General features: G+C 40.6%; 1 protein-coding gene across 3 annotated transcripts in view; it reads right to left on the bottom strand.

Moving 5' to 3' along the window:
* LOC128789538 (protein TUNAR) overlaps nt 1–19785 on the bottom strand; it is a 161809-nt gene that overhangs the window by 121507 nt on the left and 20517 nt on the right. For 2 of the 3 annotated variants that reach the window (XM_053945638.1, XM_053945644.1), the window contains exon 2: nt 15973–16062. The exons of the other annotated variant lie outside the window; for it this stretch is intronic. The gene's annotated coding sequence lies outside the window, so the exon portion shown is untranslated. The remainder of the gene's footprint in view (nt 1–15972; nt 16063–19785) is intronic. 3 annotated transcript variants of the gene reach the window in all.

The following is a 19785-nucleotide window of genomic DNA, read 5'->3' on the forward strand; positions in this document are numbered from 1 at the left end:
TTTAACTGCGTTTTGTTCCTCTATCTATTCAGAAGCTCATCCAGGCATCCTGTTTCATGCCATTAAAGCAAACAGTCACCGGCAACACTGCAGCAAATCTGGGATGTCCCAGATGTTCTGAGGCAATCTATAGGCTTCACTGCACTCAGGATGGTGATTGGACATAACTCTGGACAGCCTTATCTAGTCAGACCTCTTTTGAAGTGAGGGTTGTATTGGAGTGGATGACCTCTGGAGGTCCCTTCCAGACTGAATTAAGGTTTTATGACTCTCAGTGTATTTCCCGGTGATGTAGGTACTATTTGCCACTAGAATAAAAACCACGTGTATCACCTAAATTATTTACAGTATTTGCTTTGCTTTGATTTATTGGGTTCAGAGTTCTCTTAACGTAGAAAAGGCAACAGCCTGTTGATTGACTTGAAGTCAGCCTAGCTGATTGACTTGAACACCAGCTGATTAACTTTGCTCTTCACAGGAGCACATTGATAAAAATGAGTCCAGCAGCTCATTTCAGCTTCTGAAACCTGCAAATATCAATTGTAAAACAGCAAGATGAGAAATTTGATGAAGGCAGGGAACAATTGCAAAAAATTGCATCCCACTGGTATAGAAGTGAGATGAGGTCAGAAGCAACAACTGAAGGAGAGAGGTGCCATCTCCTTCTAGGGCCTATCCAAATATAGACAGCTTTGCACTGGTGCCAAGTGTCCTTGTCCTTAGACAAAATGGAAGATAAACATGCAGTTACAAAAATTATCACTTTTAAATCCCTAGAAGATTATGCATAAAAATCCTTATTAAATGCATATTATCATGTTTTGAGAAAAGGACTATGTGAACACAAAATTAATTGAAGACTGCATCACAGCAAATGTGCACAGTGGCACAGAGGAAAGATTGCAAAGGTCACTCTCAGTTGTTATTCCTCACATTCTGTAAGCTTGATGTTGTAAATGTGCTGGTGTTTGTTTACTACAGCATTTTTTAACAGAAATATTGTTTTCTGTAGCATGTCAGAGCTCATCTCTAAGCAGGTTCTCCACTTAAGAGGTGAAAAACATGGAAGTAGTAATTTTGGCATGAATTTAGCAAGTGACATAAGGTTGCTAATACTGCAACGTTGTCCTGGTTGGGACAAATTTGGAAGGGAACTTCCAAAGGGATGATTCCCTAAAGGTCAAAATTCAGCAGCCCTTTCCTCCACCTGTCTGGGAGAAAAATCTCCTTCAAAAGAAGTGGAGAAAACTGTTTATTTAACAAGCAAACTACTCACAAACATGGAAAAAAAAAAAAAAGAGTAATATTAAACAATGAAACCTCCCATTGTTCTAAAGAGATGGTAAATGCAAATTTTGTGGACTGGAGAGAGAGAGAGAGAAAGAAAGAGTTCTGTTCGTGGGTGTGTCCTCCGCAGAGCAGCTCAGAGAGCCCCTGGACAATAGTCCTGGTGCTCTCAAACCGAGCAATAGCTGAACAGTTCCAAAAAACTTCTAGCCTCAGCTAGCTAAAAACTAACTACAAGCATAGGAGAGCTCTGTCCCCCTATCCACGCTGCAGACAACACAGTCCAGGAGCAGGGATGTGCAGGAATGAGTGCAGCTTCTGCAAACAAACAATGTGCTTCTTCTGCCCCCTTCACTCTGAGAACCTGCCTTAACGGTGCACAACTTAATACCCAGCATTAACAGAACAGAGGATTGGGAATACAACCATCATAAGGTCACCCCAGGACAAACATGAAGAAAATTTTAATGAGAATTAAGTGAAAGCAAGCAAGCCAGAAGTTATGCAAGGAAAAACAAACAAACAGGTTTTAGAGATATTCTGGAAAAAACAGCCAGCATGATTTCATTCTGGTATTTTCAGAACACGGGGTATTATCTGTATTTGCTCTGGTGAGTCAAGGAGCCAACCACCAGCCTCAGTTCTCGGTGCCTATTTAGTGTCTGAGATAAGCAGTGTTTAGTGTGCAGTGTTTGTTGATTCTAAGCATAAAAGGATCTCATCCCTCCACTCCAGTTAATAGGATTATATATGCCAGGCAATTTGTGGTGTGTCAAATGCCACATTGAAATCTTTACTGAAGTAATTGTTTAGTCTCCAGATTTTGAGTCACAATCATAGATAGTTTTTGCCCAGAGCTCGTCTTATGGAAAAAATAAGTAATATCTTAGGCTACAAGCAGAGCAAGTGAAAGTAGGTTTTTAATCAGTTTTAAACTTACACCATCTAAAACTATACCTGCTTACATTTCATCTTGCCTAAAAAGTGTATCCAAAGAAAATAAGTGGTGTCCCATTACAACAGACAGGATCATGACAGCTTTTGTGAGGAACTGCCCTGGCTCAGTGCCAATTGCCTGGACCTTTCCATCATATCAGGCCTAACTAATACTATGAGTTCACTGGAGTAGAAGAGCCTCAAGGAAGCGATGATTCATTTCTGGGAAAGCATTAGACAATAGTGGAAATTCAGCAAAGGGTATTGGGTCAAGACCGATGCTTTCCCTTTCTCCAGTTTTCTACACCTTACAAGTGTTTTGGAAGAAGACATGGGGTGTTCTGGACTAAAGGCTGGTGTTTGAATCTTACTGTATCTCCCCTGTTGTTTGTGCAATAAATGTTACAGTAATTTGCTGCCATTTGAAAAGGGCATTCAAGATCCTAAATTACTGCCTGTGTTTGCATTCACAACAGTACTTAAACTTGATAAAGACTCTTCCAAAAAAATAAATCTGTAATCTTCAAGCAGGGATGAAGGAGACTGCATATGTGCCTGCTGCATTTTCAGGGCTCCACTCTTACTTCACTGATAGGTGGATGAATGAAGTTGTCCCCTGCTTCTCCCAATACCAATTTCACCCAAAGCATGCACTTCACCCTGCGAGCATGGACCAGTGACAGAGTGGTTCCCAGCAAGACTTCTCATCCCTCTTGCTTTCTGTGCACTTCTCTCTGAAACAGGGTCCTGCAGACAGAGCACTGAGCATCCCTGACCTGCTTCCTGCAGGCTGACCCACTGCCACACTAACTCACTGCTGAAATTTGTAACCAGCTAAAGAGACCACAAGCAACACTAGAGCACTACTTCTTGGCTCACAAAACTGGGTTTCCTGAAGGGCAGTGAAATTCACCTGTAAATGGCTGGGGGGTTCTTGGTTTCAATGTTCACGGGAAAGAGAAGTGTCCAGCAAAACACAATACAGTTCCCTACTGGCTATACTTTTTTTTTTAGTTTAAAAAATTAAGTAGGATCGCTTCTCTTTAATCACATCAGCATCAACAAAAACTTGCTTGCAGTAAAATGACCTACAAATTCACATGTGTTTCTCTGTTTACATTCATCTTATTCAGCCACATGTAGTCCTTCCACTGAGACTTATCTGGAGGTAAATCAGAAGTTTGTTTGCTTCTAAAACACTGGCTGAAGCCTCTATCCAGAGACTCCACTTTAAAAAGACAAGTAACTAACTTGCCAATCACTATTAAAAAAAAAATTACCACTAGCAGTGTAGATAAGCAGAATGACATACAATATTTCCTTCTCAAACTATAATATTAATTTCACAACCCTTTCACCTCAATAGTTAAGAGATCCACCAACTAAATTCATTTTTTTCATTTCATAACCCCTCTTAAAATAACACTGTACTCATAATTTTAGGTTCTGAGTCTTGCAGCGTGGAAATGCTTGAAGTAGATGGCCACCAGTCTGGTGAGAGGAGCCTCTTCAGCCCCAGGAGCCATTCCTGGTTCACCAGCAGCCTCTGCTCTGGCACCAAAAGCTGTACAGCCCTAAGGTATGGAGGAAATTCCTGAAGGGCCTCCACAACACAAGATCTCTGCAGAAAGCCTCCTATCTCCAACTTCCTTCAGGTTCTAACTATTTTGTCCTGATAAAGGCCGCTACTACTGTATGTTTAAATAACAACTGACCTCACACGTGTGAGCTCAGCTAGTCTAGACTTCACCTGTTCACAGCTCCTCACTCTGTAGCTCACTGCTTTCAGCCAGGCAGAGCTGCTTCTCAAGCACAATGAACCAGCATACTTAAACATTTCCCCTCCCTGTCTCTTACCTTGCCCCTTCTCCAACACACCCCTTAGACCATCTCCCACACAGGCTCCTGTTCCATGGGGAGACCTGACAGAGGGAATATTGCACTTGCTTTTAGCCTGAATCACCAGGTTTGAACAGGGCTCTGAGACCTTGTACTGGTTGCTTTCGTACCCTTCTTCCACACGTGGGAAAAGAAGACAACATACAGCATGCTGTCCAAATGGAGGGAGGGAGTGACAAACCCAGACTCTGCAGTGAAGATCACCAGCAAAACTCTCACATCAGAGTGAGGAGCTGGAAGGTGTCTCGTGTACAGGCTCTCAAAAAGCATCCTCCTACTAGGAAAGCCTAAAGCAACCTCCTACTTCACTCTCATATATGATATGGCAAGAGCCTAATAAATCTGTTGTTGCTGAGGTCAGTAACTTTGCCTGAGCTCTCTCCCTCTCATGGGATGCTTGTACAACTGGTGGAAGCCTTCTTAACATTGCCATGTCTGTCTCAGCAGAGGTTATCAGGAAAAGTCATTGGACTACTTATTTTGATGGAAATCCAGTTTGCTACTTCTTATGTTTAACAGGTGCCAAGATTTGCATTTCTGTCAGACAGCTTGAAGTGACAATGAGTCAGAAACACACAAAAAAACCTCAAAGAATCAACACAGCCTTTATCTACATCCACAAGGTCCTGAAGTGGAAATTAAAAACTTCTGCTCATATTATTACTCTTGCACAACAGAATCTGCTGAGCTGATTCTCACTGGCTACAAATTAATTTATAATATATGTAAGTGAACTCCTACCTTATTTTTAGTTATTGCAAATGCCATGGAAATGTTAATGGCAATAACTTTTTGGGGAAAATGCTGAGACAAATAGGATTTTAATTTTTTTTTAGGTATCATCCACAGCTGGAGAAAGAATATACCAAATGTTTTAACACATCTTTACCAGTCAATTAACAAGTTAAGAGAACAGGCCGTTTGAGTTGTTGGAATGCTTTTTCCTGTGATCAAACCCAGCTACATCTCTGTCAGAGGCAATATTTTTCCCCAGCAGCACCTGCAGGTACACATGTAATTTAAACTTGAGTATCCCCTTCACAGTAATTCCTCTTCAATAACTTTCTAACAACTGTGCCTCTGTCTCATGTGCAGTAGAACCAGCAGAGAGCCAGGGCTGGACGTTCAGTGGGAACACCCTGCAAAGGCAGAGCTGAGGGAGAGCTTCGCCTGCTGCCGCCACGGCGCATTTTGCCTCTGGTCAGGGAGATGTGGCCACAGGCACAAACCCAGTGAACTGCACGGAGCAGTGACTAATGGCAAGCTGAACTCAAGCTAGAAAATATCTTGCATGACTAAGTACTACTTCAGTAGGAAAATAAACCTTTATCCAGAACCACCCAAAACCACTTGTCTCCAGTATAATGTGGCTACTATCCTCAGTACAAAGAGAGAAAGGAATATTATCCCCATTTTGGGAACCAGTCAAGCTGTCAGTACTTGACAAAGTCCTGTTTGCCAGTGAAGCTGCGTGCACTTGTCACACATGCAAAATAAAAAATACATAAGGTCTGATCTTTTTAATTGAAGCTGATACTATTAACCTCGTGCAAGTGTGAAATAAAAAGCCTTGGTTGACAGATGGTAACCTCAGGAAGCAGCAGTTCAGCTGGAGCTCTGAGCCAGCACTCACAGAGACAGACCATTGGTCACATGGAAAATCCACAGCCAAGGACAGGAACCAGCATAAATTTCTCACATCTTCAGTCATTATTCTAACTGTATGGTCACAGCTTCAGGTTTGAAGGTACCTTTTAAACAATTATGGCACTGGCAGTTTTTATTACATTGTTTATTACTCTGAGGGGTTTATGTTGCACATTTTACTGAATCAGTGTTTCCAATACTGTTCTTCTGGACAGCAACTGATGTTTTCATAATCAACAATAGCTCTCAAGGTCTTTTAAAAGCATAAGTATTTCTTGATACATGAAGTTATAGTTACCTAGTATTTTTTTACTCTTTCATGATCCAAATATTCCACAAGCTTTTTCTTATTTGCTAAAATACATAACCACAACATAAACAGCAGATATATTTGTAGAATTTTGGGCATGAAGACCTTTTCATCACTTTTATGTTATCTAATTTCAGTGCATTTGTTTTAGATTTAATCCTACTGTAAACATACATGATGTGTACTTGTTCCCTGTAACAAATTGTGTCTGGGACTTGAAACAGTCTAGCCCTGCAATCTCTGGCAAAATATTTGCCATTTTTTCACAAGTTCCACTCAAACCTCCTTTTATAAATTATCAATGCCTGAAGGCAAAAAAAGTTCATAAACTAGGGGAAAAGTATCCTGGATGATTTTCTGCCCTGAAACATCGAAGTGAACATAGATAGTACAGAAAATATTCAGTGTCACAAAATAAGCCTCCCAGAGAAGGGTTAGAGATGCAGGTCCCAAATACTAAACACATGGGTATTTATGTATGTGGATCAAAAAGACATATTGATAAACATTTGAGATGGACCATCTACTACTGGCTGTGTAAAACCTTACAGCCCATATATGCAGAGATAGCAACTTTCTACTCAGCAAACCTGCTTTGGCATTTTCACTGTTTGATGTCTTTCCTGTTTAAGCTTTGACCCAGGCCCCAGTGATCTACCACAGGAGAAATTCCAACTTGCAAAAGGGTAAACAGGCATTTAAGATGGTACATGTCAGGCATTTTCAGAAATGCTCAAAATCACCCTGTATATATTTTTAACATTCAAGTCACTATGTAATCCCACACTGACATTCTCCTCTCTGATATTTTTAGATCTGGAGCTTTTCAGGTGAAAACAGAGGTTGCATAAGGGCTGGCAAAAGGGGATTCTTGGCTCAGTTTGAACTGCAATGTAGATTTCTTTGCAAGTGCCAAGATTACCTCTAACCTCTCACACTCTACAGTTCTCAGAAGTCATAATCCTTGCTGCAATTTCTGCAGGCAACTATACATCAGAGGAATAGTCAAAAGCCACACTCTGGTGTGTCCCAGACATACACATTGTCCCAAGTCTTTGGATCATTAAAGCAATTAGCACAAGTTAGACAAAAAAGATGGCTAAAGACATGAAAGGGAGATGTAAGAGCACTGCAGCCTTTTGCTGAGGTGCCAAACACATGGGTGGTGCAAAGCAGAAAGATGTGGAGAGAGCAATGCTGGGGCAGTGCTGTTTTCCCGTGGCATGCCTTTTGTAATTGCAGTGTCCTGGAGCCCTGGTTTTCAAGCCTAATCCTAAGCAGAGCAGTAAAAGCAGCTTTTTGCTTTTTTGCCTAGCACATGGGTGGTGCTGAGCAGAAAGGTGTGGAGGGAGCACTCTTTGGGCAGCGGGATGTTATTTTTTTGCAATGAAATGGGCCAAACCTTGCCAAATCAATACTCATTGAAATCGCAAGATTTCCTTTCATTTTATGAAATAAAATAATTTCATTTCATGAAAGGAAACAAAATCTCAAAGTCAGTAATCCAAATACCAATGTGTTTGCATGTTCTATTCTAACAAAAGATATTAAGCACATGGAAAATACTGATTATTGAACTTAAGCCATAGCTTCAGCATGAGATGGGTTTATCCTACTGTCCTGGTCCCCAGGTTCATGCCATCTCCATGCCCTGTGAGGAAATACTGTCACCTCTCCTTGCAATCATTTCATCTCCTCCCAAGAGGAGACTCAGGTATGTGGGGAGGGACGGAGCTCCCCCGTGGCTGAGGTAGAAAGGATCATGGGGATCAGGGAAGAGAGCTGTCCCAGCCAGAAACCAACCCATCATGACTGCAAATCCCCTTGGCTTTATGTGGGTTGATCAAACAAGGGACAACCTGGTCCACCATGGCACTGAAGGAAGTAAGTCCTTTTCAGAGGACTTTTCAGAGGGCACTCATTAATGAAGTGAACACGGGGGTGTTCAACCCAAACTGTCTCCAGTTCAAGCTTAATTTCAATTGGGCTACAAAGACTTCAGTACCACAGTGATTATGACTGCTAAAGTTTTGTTGCACAATCAGATCTTAACAAAGTTGTGAAAAAAAGTTCCCTGAAAAAGAAAGAAATTTTTTAAAAATTTAAATATTAGAAAAATGCTTTGAAGAATTCCTTAAGGAAGGCTCAAAAAAGACTCAGACACTGTAAAAGAAATCCTGCATCAGAGAACAAACTGCAAGGTGAATAATAACTATACCGTGTTCAGAAATTAAAGGTTGGATATCACTCTAGGGCTGTATTTGGAAGTTCAGGCAGAAAGCAAGTGCTGATAGCAAGGAGCTATAACTCGGATGAGATGGTTTCAAATGGGCCATCTGGCCAGCAAAGGAACAGAAGTGGCAATTGGAAAACCTGAAAACGCCTCATTATAGCACATCACAACTGAGATTGTGACTCTGTTTCCAGCTCTCCTTGAGAAAGCTTGCCCAGACACACAGAACCCAGGCAACAGCTTCCCTTGGCAGTTTGGGGAAAGAAAAGGAGGGAGAGAAATGGGAAAGAATGAAGGGTTTCTGTTGAGGAGTCACATAATAAACCATAATGGAATATACTTAGTCACACAGCATCTAAAGGAGCCTAGAGAAGTGAAATCATACTGTTCCCAAATACCAAATCTTAAAGAAGATGGAGATAAATTCCTTTTTGTTCAGGACTAAGAACCAGTTTGTAGCACCTGCAGGATGATATTTCTAACACCTTTTATTTCTCATGTTTGATGAATATATCAGATCTCTGCTCCCACCCCCACTGTAGTATAAATAAGCATTTTGAAAAAGGTGGATCAGCATGCATTTTATTAATTGCCACTCCTATGTCCTCTCACCTTGGGAATGAGAAAAGTGGGAAATCTATTTCTGCTGGGCTGTGGAGCAGACTGTAGCTAATCCCTCCAGCAGGCTCTTCTCTCCCACAGCAGGCAGTCTGGTGCAAAGGACATCAGCATCCACAGTCCTCTTTGGAAGCCACAATATGTACCTTGCTGTTTATCAGTAGCAGTGAGGACTGGAATTATGCAGACATTGGCCCTGTTTCTAGTTTCCTGCAAGTAGATGATTTAGCTTTTACTTTTTGGATTATCTTTAGCCAGTGGGAAAACTGAATCCTAAACATCTTTGAGCAATCTTGTGATTAAATTCCCAGTTGTTCTTTTTTGTAAAGTTTGCTTTGTCTCCACTGTTCTTTCTTTACATGATTTAATCTCCTTGAATGCTCTTCATAATTTATTTTTAAATTCCAGGCATTTTTATGCTTCCATCAATTTTTATTATATGTAGGATTTACACTTTTTTTCTGTCCAATTCAGATGCATAATGCATTACTTTGGTTGAAAACTTCTGCAAGTTCTCCAAGACTGCACAATGTTTAAAATAAAATTATTTCCCACACTAGTCAGACCAGCAAATTTAATGCCTCGAGCGCTTTAATAACATGGTTTTAAATAGACTGCTGAAATATTAATCTTAGTGTTCATTTTTCTTTCATTCTGCCTTTATTGTTTGACTTTTCTTCTTCCTGTCTGTTTCAATATCCTCTGGACATCATCACATCCACAGGATGATTCAGATTTTGGGAGAGCTGTATGTTTCCAGCCACACTGTGTTCCAAAGGAACACCCATTCTTTATTCTTCACATGGAGCCAGTCTTCTTTGAAACATCTCACCTGCCTGTCAAACATTGCTTCTTCAAGTTTAAAGATCTATTTGTATTAAACTTTGTAATACTGTAGGTACCTTAGGTGACCAAACTGTAGAATTACCTTTTTTCTTTGGGCTTGTTACTTCTCTAGTTGTTCTGAAAAGTCACAAAAAAAAAAAAGTAAAAGAGTCCCCTAGCAATCCTCTAGGTGCAGGAAAGGCATCAGACTGAAGTGATGTTGTGAAATTGGATAGCAAGAACAAGCAGCAATTTTGAACCAGTAGCATTAGAAATTGAGAAAGATGGTATTTAAAGAAAGACTCAGTTCAGGCAATCTTCTGGAAAAGTTTTATGTTTCATCTCAAGGTGGACTGGCATTCAGACTGAGCTTAAATTGTTATTTACTTTCAATATGCAATTATTCAACACATAGAAATTTTTAATGTTAATAGCATAAAGCATTTTTGTAGTTAGGATTTTGTGTCATCTACCTGATTTAGTCGAAGGGTTATAAATTGCCCATGAATGTCTTAAGGCTAGAAATGGGAAGTCTTTAAGTCACCCAAGGACACAGGTTCCGGAAAAAAAGCCACAACTGAAGAAATGGGAGGAAACATTTTCAATAATTAACTTTCAAGCAAAGACACTTTGGGAAGAGGAATGGCAGTTGCCTCCAGCAGCAGGACCACAGATCTGGTGAGCAGTAAAGGCCTCCTGTGCCTGTTTTTAGCCAGAATATGCTTAGTCTAGCAGAGACAGAAGATGCAAGATTGTGTCCCTTTGTATGTACTATGTACCTGTCAGGCACACAGGCCTCACACTGTTATTAGCAGAGACAAAGACTTCATTCCTGAGTCCTGCTGGCAAGTGCTTTGGCTTATTGGTTGAGTCTCCACCAATTCATCCAGCACAAGCTCTCTGCCCTGCTTCAGGCACATTTCCTGGGTGTAAGAACACAGTGGTCATCCCAGACTTCTATGAAAAACTGGATTTTATCCAAACTAAGTGTGCAAGGCCTGACCTTGGCCCGTAAATTTGATACCCACAACAAAGGAGACATTTGGTGCTGTTTGCATGGCTGTCTCTCCAGCTCTTTCTCCCTTGTAACAAAGGCTGTTTGATGATTGCCAATTCATAAAACACTTTTGGCTACTAAAAGGGATCCTTAAGATTATACCATGCCTTGGTGAGACACATGAAAATATTTCCTTCTTTCATTGGGGTTTTATGCCCTACTCAGGAGGGAGAAGATTAACACAGAGATTAATGTAGTAGAATATCACTTTTTATTCAGTTACTCCACACTGCAGTCAGATGCCTGGGAACAGAAAACAAAGATATTAACACAGAGCCAAAAGTATCTTCTAAATTGAGCCACCCAACCTCAGGCATGGTCAGACCAAGTAGGGACAGAGATGGACTCAGCCAGAGATATTTTCTTTTACTTTTTCTTAGAGAAAAAGGAATAATGTGACTCCACTAGACTTTTTTTTTGTTCAAAGGGATTCACATTCATATTCTCTCAAAGCAATTTTATTACCTCTGCATACAGTTTTCATAATAACCAGAAGAGGAAAAAGGAAAGGCACCAGAAAAGTTCCAGGTCCAAAATAGTCACAACTGGATAACATAAGGGCTGTTTATGTCATTTCATAGATTCTGCTAATGGGTGGAAGGAAAAAAAAAAGTAAAAGACTATTTTAAAAAAGTTTAAAAATTGGAGGTAGAAGGGTACACTTAAAATTTCCAGCCACGAGCGGTCCAGTTCAGTTTTACTTTCAGTCTGCAATTATCTAAGCCCTTATCTCATTTCTATGGTGATAGCTTGTCTCCGGTCGGCTCGAGGAGCAGAGCGCTCCGCTGCGCAGCGCCGCTCCCTGCGCGCTCCGCTCCGGCCGCAGCTCCGGCGTGGGCGGCCGCGCCCGCCGCGCTCGCAGCGCCCGTCAGAACCGGCAATGAGCGCGGCCCCGGGCTCTCAGCAGCCTGCAGAGGCGGGGGATTTCTCGTCGCTATGCACTCAACGCAGCTCTCTTCTGGCTGCTGCTCACACTCGGCGTGAAAACATTCTGAGATAATTGTTTGCCCAAGGAAGAGGAGACTTAACTGCGGCAGTACTCCTCAATAAGGAGCAGCAAAACTCATGGCAAGGTTCAGAGATTATTCCTGGATGATTATTACAGCCATAAAGCTGCATTTGCTTTAAAATTCTAATTAAATCTAGACAAAGTGAGAAAAATAAGTCAAAACAGATCTGGACCTTAATGAGAGGTAAAGGCTTTGGTCTTTTGCAATTTCAATGGTAATTACTGAGGGATATCTTATCCCCTCTCCACAGCAGAGGAGGAGCACAGAGATCTCTGGATTTCAACTAACCCTATTGTTTTCAGATAAAATAATTTAATGTTAGACAGGCAGCAAACTAGCAAACATCAAGACAGAACAAGGAGCTGGAATAAAAGTAGTCCATATAGATAACAAACCCCACCATCATTCTACTTACTGACAGTTCAGCTACTCTAACAAAATCTTTCTCAAAGAAATTTTCTATAGGTTTGCCCATAACCCATCATTCATTTTGGGGCACACCAGAACATTTCCTTTCAGCAACTAATTTCCCATCCCAAACTAGACAGTGAGGTATGGTGATTGCATGTGCTAGAACCCTGGTCACATCACAGTGGGTTGTGTTTTACCGATTGCAATCATCAAGTACAGACTTCCAGCCCACCCAGGACAGAAAAAGTTTTGTTTAAGGTGAGGGGTTTCATCAGAGTGTATCTTTAATGAAAACCAGGCAGCATATGGTTTGCTGGAATTGCTTTCTGAAAGGGTTCTGTGCCTCTCACTAGAAGAAAGTGTATTTTGAAGGCAATTTGGGGACAAGAAGACAACTATTGTTATTTATGGGAAAAGAAATCAGAAGGAAAGACCAGGCTTTGATTTGTACCCCTGTAATATTATTACACATAATGCTGTTTTCTTCTCTTCCAGATGAGACAGGTGGATTTGAGAAGGATCAGGTCCCTGCCCACTCTCTCATCCTCTGCAGGTTATAGGAAGGTGAAGCCTGCTCAGATCACACTGCTGATGGAGCACTGGGAGTTGCTATTTTAGAAACACTGACTTAAAATGCTTTACATTCAGAACAGTGAGTTTTATGTGGGATTTACTTACTGTATGTAAAGGCAACAAGCAATTTGTACTGAAATGCAATTATATACTTAGGATTGCTAATGTAAAGCAAAGGATTTAACATCAATATGTTTGAGGACTGTGTTATCCTTTTATACAGAGGATGTTTCACACAAATTCCTTAATCCCTGCCACATCATGGTGAGCCCTGAGCCCCACAGTCTGGAGTCTTTAAGATGACACTTAAGAGTTTTTGACCACCAGGAAGGGTTAGCTTTGCATCACTAATCTCTGAAAGTGTCCCTTTAGCCACAGGTGTTTCAAATGCATGGTAAAAATGTAAAATTAAGGTTAACATTTCAGAAAGGCTCTGAAAGGGATCAAGTTTTCCTGGAAGAGAAGCTCTGCCCACCATCACAGCAATTACAAAACCCATTCTAATTTCCACCCCAGCAAAATTGTAATACCCCTAATCTCAGTCATATCATGCACCACTGGAAGTGCCGGATCATGGACTACTGTACTGGGACATAGGGAACTGAATGGCAGAGGCACAGGCAGAGGGGATGGAGATACTTCTGTGAAGTATTGGTATTAAGATGCAAGCCATCAAAAGAGAAGTCTGATCTGAAAATCAGAAGCAGCCTTGAGAGAAATATGTGAACAGCAGACTACATAAATTGTTTTGCCTTAGCTGATAGAAGCAGAGCTGATTTTGTAGGCACAGGTCAAGAGATTTGGCTGTTAACCCTAAACACAGAGGATTCAGTCTTCTGCCAGCTCAGGAGACAGAGAAAGGTTTTTGATAGTGAACCATTGCAAGCTATGTCATCTTTCAAAAATTAAAAATATAACATACAGAAGCATAAAACCTCTTATCAGTTGAGAACAACAGCATCATTACTGAATTTTCACTATTAATAAATCCTGCCTCCAGAAAGCTTAATAAATATTTCATTGTGTTCCATTCTGAGAAGTAATCCAAAAGAAGACTGAAAATCTTGAGGAAATGTGAAGGAACAGTTTGAAGTGTAAGATTTTGAAATGCTAATAGCTATGAGGAAGCATTATCACTGTTTATCTCTGATTGCACCAGGAGCAGAATATCTGTGAGAGTGATTTAATGAGCAAGACATCCAGTGTAGTGCCATTATATGCTTCTCAAGCATTGTAGCATAATATTCCACTGCCACTGCAACCATGACACTGCAGCCTTAAACAGAAGGAGAATTGGAATTTCCTCCCCTCTCAGTGGAATTTAATGGAATTCCCCCTGCCCTCCATCATCTAACATGGGTAAATTCAAGGATAAAATACCACACACCATGTCTGCATAAGGTAATCTCATATCACAAATAACATCTTGCTTCTGATACCTTCAGTACAAAACAAAAAAAAAGCCATGCATTCAGGGCAGAACAAAAAGCCAAGACAAGCATCTGGAAAGTTAAAAAACAGTAAGTGTAAACCTTATTTGAAGTTGTAATGAACAACCTAGTCTCTAAAGGCTTTAAATGAATATCCTCAAACACACTAGTAAACATTTTAAATATGTATTCACAGTCCTGTTGGATTCTAATGCTCCTCTGATGAATAAAGCTGATTCTCCTTCTCAGTAAATAATTCAGTAGCAAAGAATTGCCTGGCCTGGAAAAGAGATGAACAATGGGCCAAGACTTAAGATAGTTGCTCTTTTCTGAGATATTTTGGCCTCAATTTTGACTTTGTGGGTAGAGGTTTCTGCAAAAGAGGCAGTCACACAAATAAAGTTCGTGTTTGTATTCACAGCTGCAGTTTAGTATCCATTTTTTGTGACCTTTAGTCTTTATTCTGTTAGTGGAAGAAGAAAGAGTTGATGGCATGAAAAGAGAACCAAGAAACATATTTTATATAATAAGCTCCTGCCACAGAGGAGTCATTTTTTATTCAAGGACAAAATGCAGTTTTGTTCTACCTGGGGTCAGGTACATTCATCTTGTGGTACAGCGTTGCTGGTATTAGATACCTGGGAGTGCAAGGTACCCAGGAACTTCATCTAGAGAAGGATCTAGAAAGCAAAATACTATTCTGTGTTTCCAAGTGGGGTTTTATGTTTATGTAATGTCAGCACAAAGATGAAGCTAAGTACTGAGGAGCAATCTGATTAGGAATGAGGGTAACAGTAATAAAGCACTCCTAAAAAAACAGACAACTCCCATTTCCTCCCTACTAAAAGTAAGTATTTTTAAACTAGAGTCTTTAAAGCAGACTAAAACCTTTCCCAGGTTAATTCCATTAACTCTATGGGCCAGAACATGGTTTGTCCTAAAACACCACCAGGCCTGATCTAAACCCCATGGGAACCTTTTGGATTGGACCAAAAGGGACAAGCAAAATGTATTCATTTTTGATATTAAAAAAATGCAGGAATTCAAGCCACACATAATCTCAATGTTGCTTTTGTGAGATAGTTATACAGATCAAGGAAAGACTACAGTGACTCTGAAACAGTCACAAGGCAGAAACCTTTTGGTATGCACCTGAGCCTTCCTTTCCAAGCAGCAAAATTCCAACTCAACAAGCTTCTCTGAAAAATTGAGATATTCACAGGCATTGACAAACTATTAGCTCAAGATCCTGCAAAGTACTAAAGCCAGCCTGGGAGACTCACTGCTTAGAAAAAGAGAAAACAAAAAACAAACAAACAAACAAACAAAAAAAAACAACACAAAAAAAACACCACACAAAGAGAAGAGTGCTAACAGAAATGAGATATACAAAGGCATGTTTGTTAAAAGACTAAAACTTCTAGCAGCCAGTTTGGAGCTCTGCTCTGCTTTAAATCTTCCCAAAAATGAAACTTTGTGTACCTCTAAAGTTAGGAGGAAGACAAAAGACTAGATATACCAGAGCCTCACCTCATTCATCTCACTTTTTTTCCAAGTTTAAGTGTGTTTGGATCCAGCCTGTTGCTAGAAAACTTCAGGAAAAGCCTTATTTCTATACAGTATTTTCCACAAATAACAAAAAAGCAAACAAAAATTCTTTTTTTATTTTTTCACAAAGACTCCTCCTCATAAGTCAGAAAACTAAACATAAACAAAATTACATATGTATAACTGACCTTTTCTTTTTGAACTTTATCCATGAAAGTTAGCTTAGCTTCATGAACAAATCTTCATGGGATGACTCCCTTCTGACTGTGATCTTGGCACTAGAAACAAGGAGTGACACAACAAAATGCTTCAATCTGGAGACACAGTGCTAGCATCTTAAAGTCTAAGCCAGATCAGTTCACAAACTGTAAGTGCAAAATAAACTTTAGAAAAAAAGTAAATCAGAGCAGCAGTCACTAGGCAGCGTCTTTCAATGAAACAGTTTTGCACGAAGACTGAGTGCAGTTACTCACAGCTGTTGCATTTTGTATATCCTCAGTTCAATCCCAGGAGTATCAGCCATCTGTAAAGCCCCCATCTGACAACTTCTGTCCCTAACATTTCCCCTTTATCCCAGCCCCACATCACACCAGCAGCAAGGTGGGTCATGCCTGTCTCTTAGGGACTGGAGTTTGCTCCAGACCAGAGCCATCAAATTCTGTCCTGCCGCTGCATTGAGATGCATCCCCTCAGGTTTCCCCTGCACAGAGCAGACTCACACAGCCAAGGCAGCCCAGCACAGCTGCTGGGCCTGCAGAAGGGCAGCACTTCACACCAGCTGCACCTTCATCCTGCTCCTCCTTGGCAGCAGCCACCTGCTTTCATGTGTTGGCCCTTGTCACTGCCAGCATGCCAGAAGGGCTGCTCCCTCCAGCCCTAGGGTGGGCCAGTTTTGCCTGTACTGAGTGTGTTCCTGCAGGTCCAGCTACAAGAGAGCAGAACATGGGCAGGGGGACAAGGACAGAGAGGAGAGCAATGCAAATAAGGTGTCCCATGCTCAAACCACAAAATGGTTTCAAGTGTTTTCTTGCTTAACACTCTTATTAAATAATAGCTATACAGCAACTCACACGCACTTTTGGTTTGGTTTTGGTTTTTTGGTTGGGTTGGATTTTTTTTCCATATTGTTTGATTTTGTACTTTATTTAGGCTGTGCCCCAAGAAATGCTGGCTGTTCAGCTGGACCTTCCTTGTGTGTTGGGGGTAAAGGACAGACTGATAGACATGGTGTTGGGATACCACAAGCACATGTCCCTTTCCTATGTATTTTTATAAGTGAACTGGCTCAGAAAGATTCCTTTTTTTTTTTTTTTTTTTTTTTTTTTTTTTTTTTTGAGGGGACCAGCATTTCTGCAAAATTTCTTACTGGAACTTCTTATACAAAACAGAGAGAAATCCCATCTGGATACTGCACACAAGAGCTCACATCAAAAGAGAGACATGGAGGGGCATATGGAGGTGATCAGAGGAGCATTTTCTCATGACAGAAGGCTGGAAATCTTGTCTTGCACAGTAAAACACAGACTGAAAGAGGAGACAATTGCAGTCTGTAAAGTATCCAAGAACTAACTGCCATGAGAGGAAAAGAACTGTTTAATTTAATAGAGATATTTAGATAAAGATATTGTATGAAAACTTGCTACAATCACATCCATCCTGTATACTAGAAGAAGAATTCCAGCTATTAGGAGGATGAAGCCGGGGAACTCTCTTCCCAAAAGTCATATTTTACAAAAAGGAAAATCAGACCCAAAAAATGAAGACCCCCAAATTCATACATAACATTTGTGTCAGAGAAGGGAATCAGTACTGTAGACTCAAATGCCAGGCCAGGTTCCCTAAAACAAAATCATGTTCTTATCAGTGAGGGTCAAATGTGTTGAAAAGATGGTTTGCTGGGCCAAATTTTGCAATCCAATGTAGGTGAAGTTAGTAAAGAAAACTAATGTGAGAAAACAGATTAGATTTTTCTAATATTGATAAACTGTTAATAAATAATAAAGAAATTGTTAACGATAAATCAGTACCACTGATTAATCTTAGGAGTGATTAAAAATATTTTCCTCTAAGGAAAATATTTACATTTCTGACACAGAGCATTACCTTAGGATGCTTCAGAATTAATCAAGATGATTTTGGGCAGTCTTTTCCTTCTTTTGCATGGCAAAGAAAGCAATTCATTGATAACTCAGTGTATATGTTCTCCTGGGTTGTTTTTTTTTTTCCTTTTAAATTTAATTTTTGAAATAATCAATACAGTCATGTCCTCAGGGAATAAAATCCATGATTGTAAAGTTCAGTTAAACAAAAAGGCTTAGACACTTCTCTTTCTTCTGAACTCCTTTTGATTTGGGATTATCACCTGAGTGTAATCTAATTTTTTTCTTCACATAGTGCTTGTCAATCTGTAGACCTGCAATTTTCTTTCTCAGTGCCAGAAGAGATCAATGAGAAATTCTATTTCAGGATTCCCAAGAGTGTTTCCCTTATCAGTTTCATTACCAGGCCTATTTTATGTCAAGCCTATACACTACTTCATCAGATTTCTCTAAACCCTGATTCCAGTACCAAAATCCCACATTTATCCTTTTCCAGTTAATCCTCAGATGCTCACTTAATGCAAACAGAGAAATGTATTTGCTGTTCAGGAGTACAAGTGGTGTTTGTTTGGTTCCTCAGGTCCCCGTTGCCTCACCCCACCCTGGGAACAGGGGCTGTGTTCCTGCTATAAACATGTTGTCACCATCTCCAGCAGGGAAATGGTGACACAGGGTCACACACTCTCCTCACTGTTCCCTCGTGCTCACAAGGATGTGCACTGCTTGTCTTGGGAACCTGGATTCCCAAACAGTATTAAAAATGCAGTCCCAGCCTTCTTTTCCCCTTGGCCTTACATGAGGCAGAATCTCTCACATTTTGGGTAGCCCTGCTTTGTAAAATGTTTAGTTTCTGATCCACACACGAGTTAGAAAGTCACCTTTGGTAAGAGCAAGCAACTCAGTCATCTCATCTTGAACTCCTACCACTGGAACCAGAGAGTGCACTCAGTTTATCCAGTCAACATGCTGGACAATACTTGAAAGAGAAGCAGGACACTCAGGAATCTTTTACAGGAAAGGTTGGGCACAACCACACTATTTACATTCCTGCTTCTCTGCAGGCATTTCTGTTCTCTGGCAATTTCTTTCAGCAGCATTTCTCTCAGCAACATTTCCTTCCTTCCATAGGAGCTTGGTCTGAATTATGCCATCTTACCAGTTTTTCTCTGTTGTTTCAAAAAACAAAATCCTTCATTTTCCTTTTTTCCAGTAAAATTGAAAGACCAGTTTCTCACATGCAGTCAGTGGATTGGAATGGAATTTCCCCAAAACAATGCAGGCTTAAACAAAGATATGCAGGGATGCAGAGGTGAAGGTAATTACTTTCTTAAGAGTTGAAGAGATGTTACAACTTCCCTCTCTCTCTACTTGTCTATCAAAGCGCTGCCATTAACACCCAAATGTCTTGCCTCATCCCCTGTGAGCTCCAATGAGTTAATAACCACAGCAACTCTGCAGAGAAAAGCAGCTGAGAAGAAATACACCGGCAAAATTTAAGGTTTTCTTTATTGGTGTGAGCCATGGAAACATTCCTGTAAGACTTTCACAGCACCTCCATGCATCACTGTAAACATACACAGTTTCCATACATTTCTGCCTAAATATCTTCAGAGAGCCGGGGCAGAAAGGTTTAAGTATGTCTTGCAGTGAGTTCTTAGGTGATTTGGGGCATTTCCTGATACAACAGTACTGAACTTGGACTTTCCAAATCAACACGTGGCACTGTCAGGCATCTTTGCATGCTGTACTGCTTGATCCCAGCACAGGAGAGAAGCTACTGGGAGCTGCTCAGGGTCTCCCATGCAGAAGCTGAAGCATCTTCGAGAGAAACGGACTGCCCTGGGAGGTACAGGACTTGTGTGTGCATGTGATGGCAGGAGGGACAGCAGGAGCTTCTTGCCA

The sequence above is a fragment of the Vidua chalybeata genome, chromosome 6 (genome assembly GCF_026979565.1).
Source record: "Vidua chalybeata isolate OUT-0048 chromosome 6, bVidCha1 merged haplotype, whole genome shotgun sequence".
NCBI classification, from domain to species: Eukaryota; Metazoa; Chordata; class Aves; order Passeriformes; family Viduidae; genus Vidua; species Vidua chalybeata.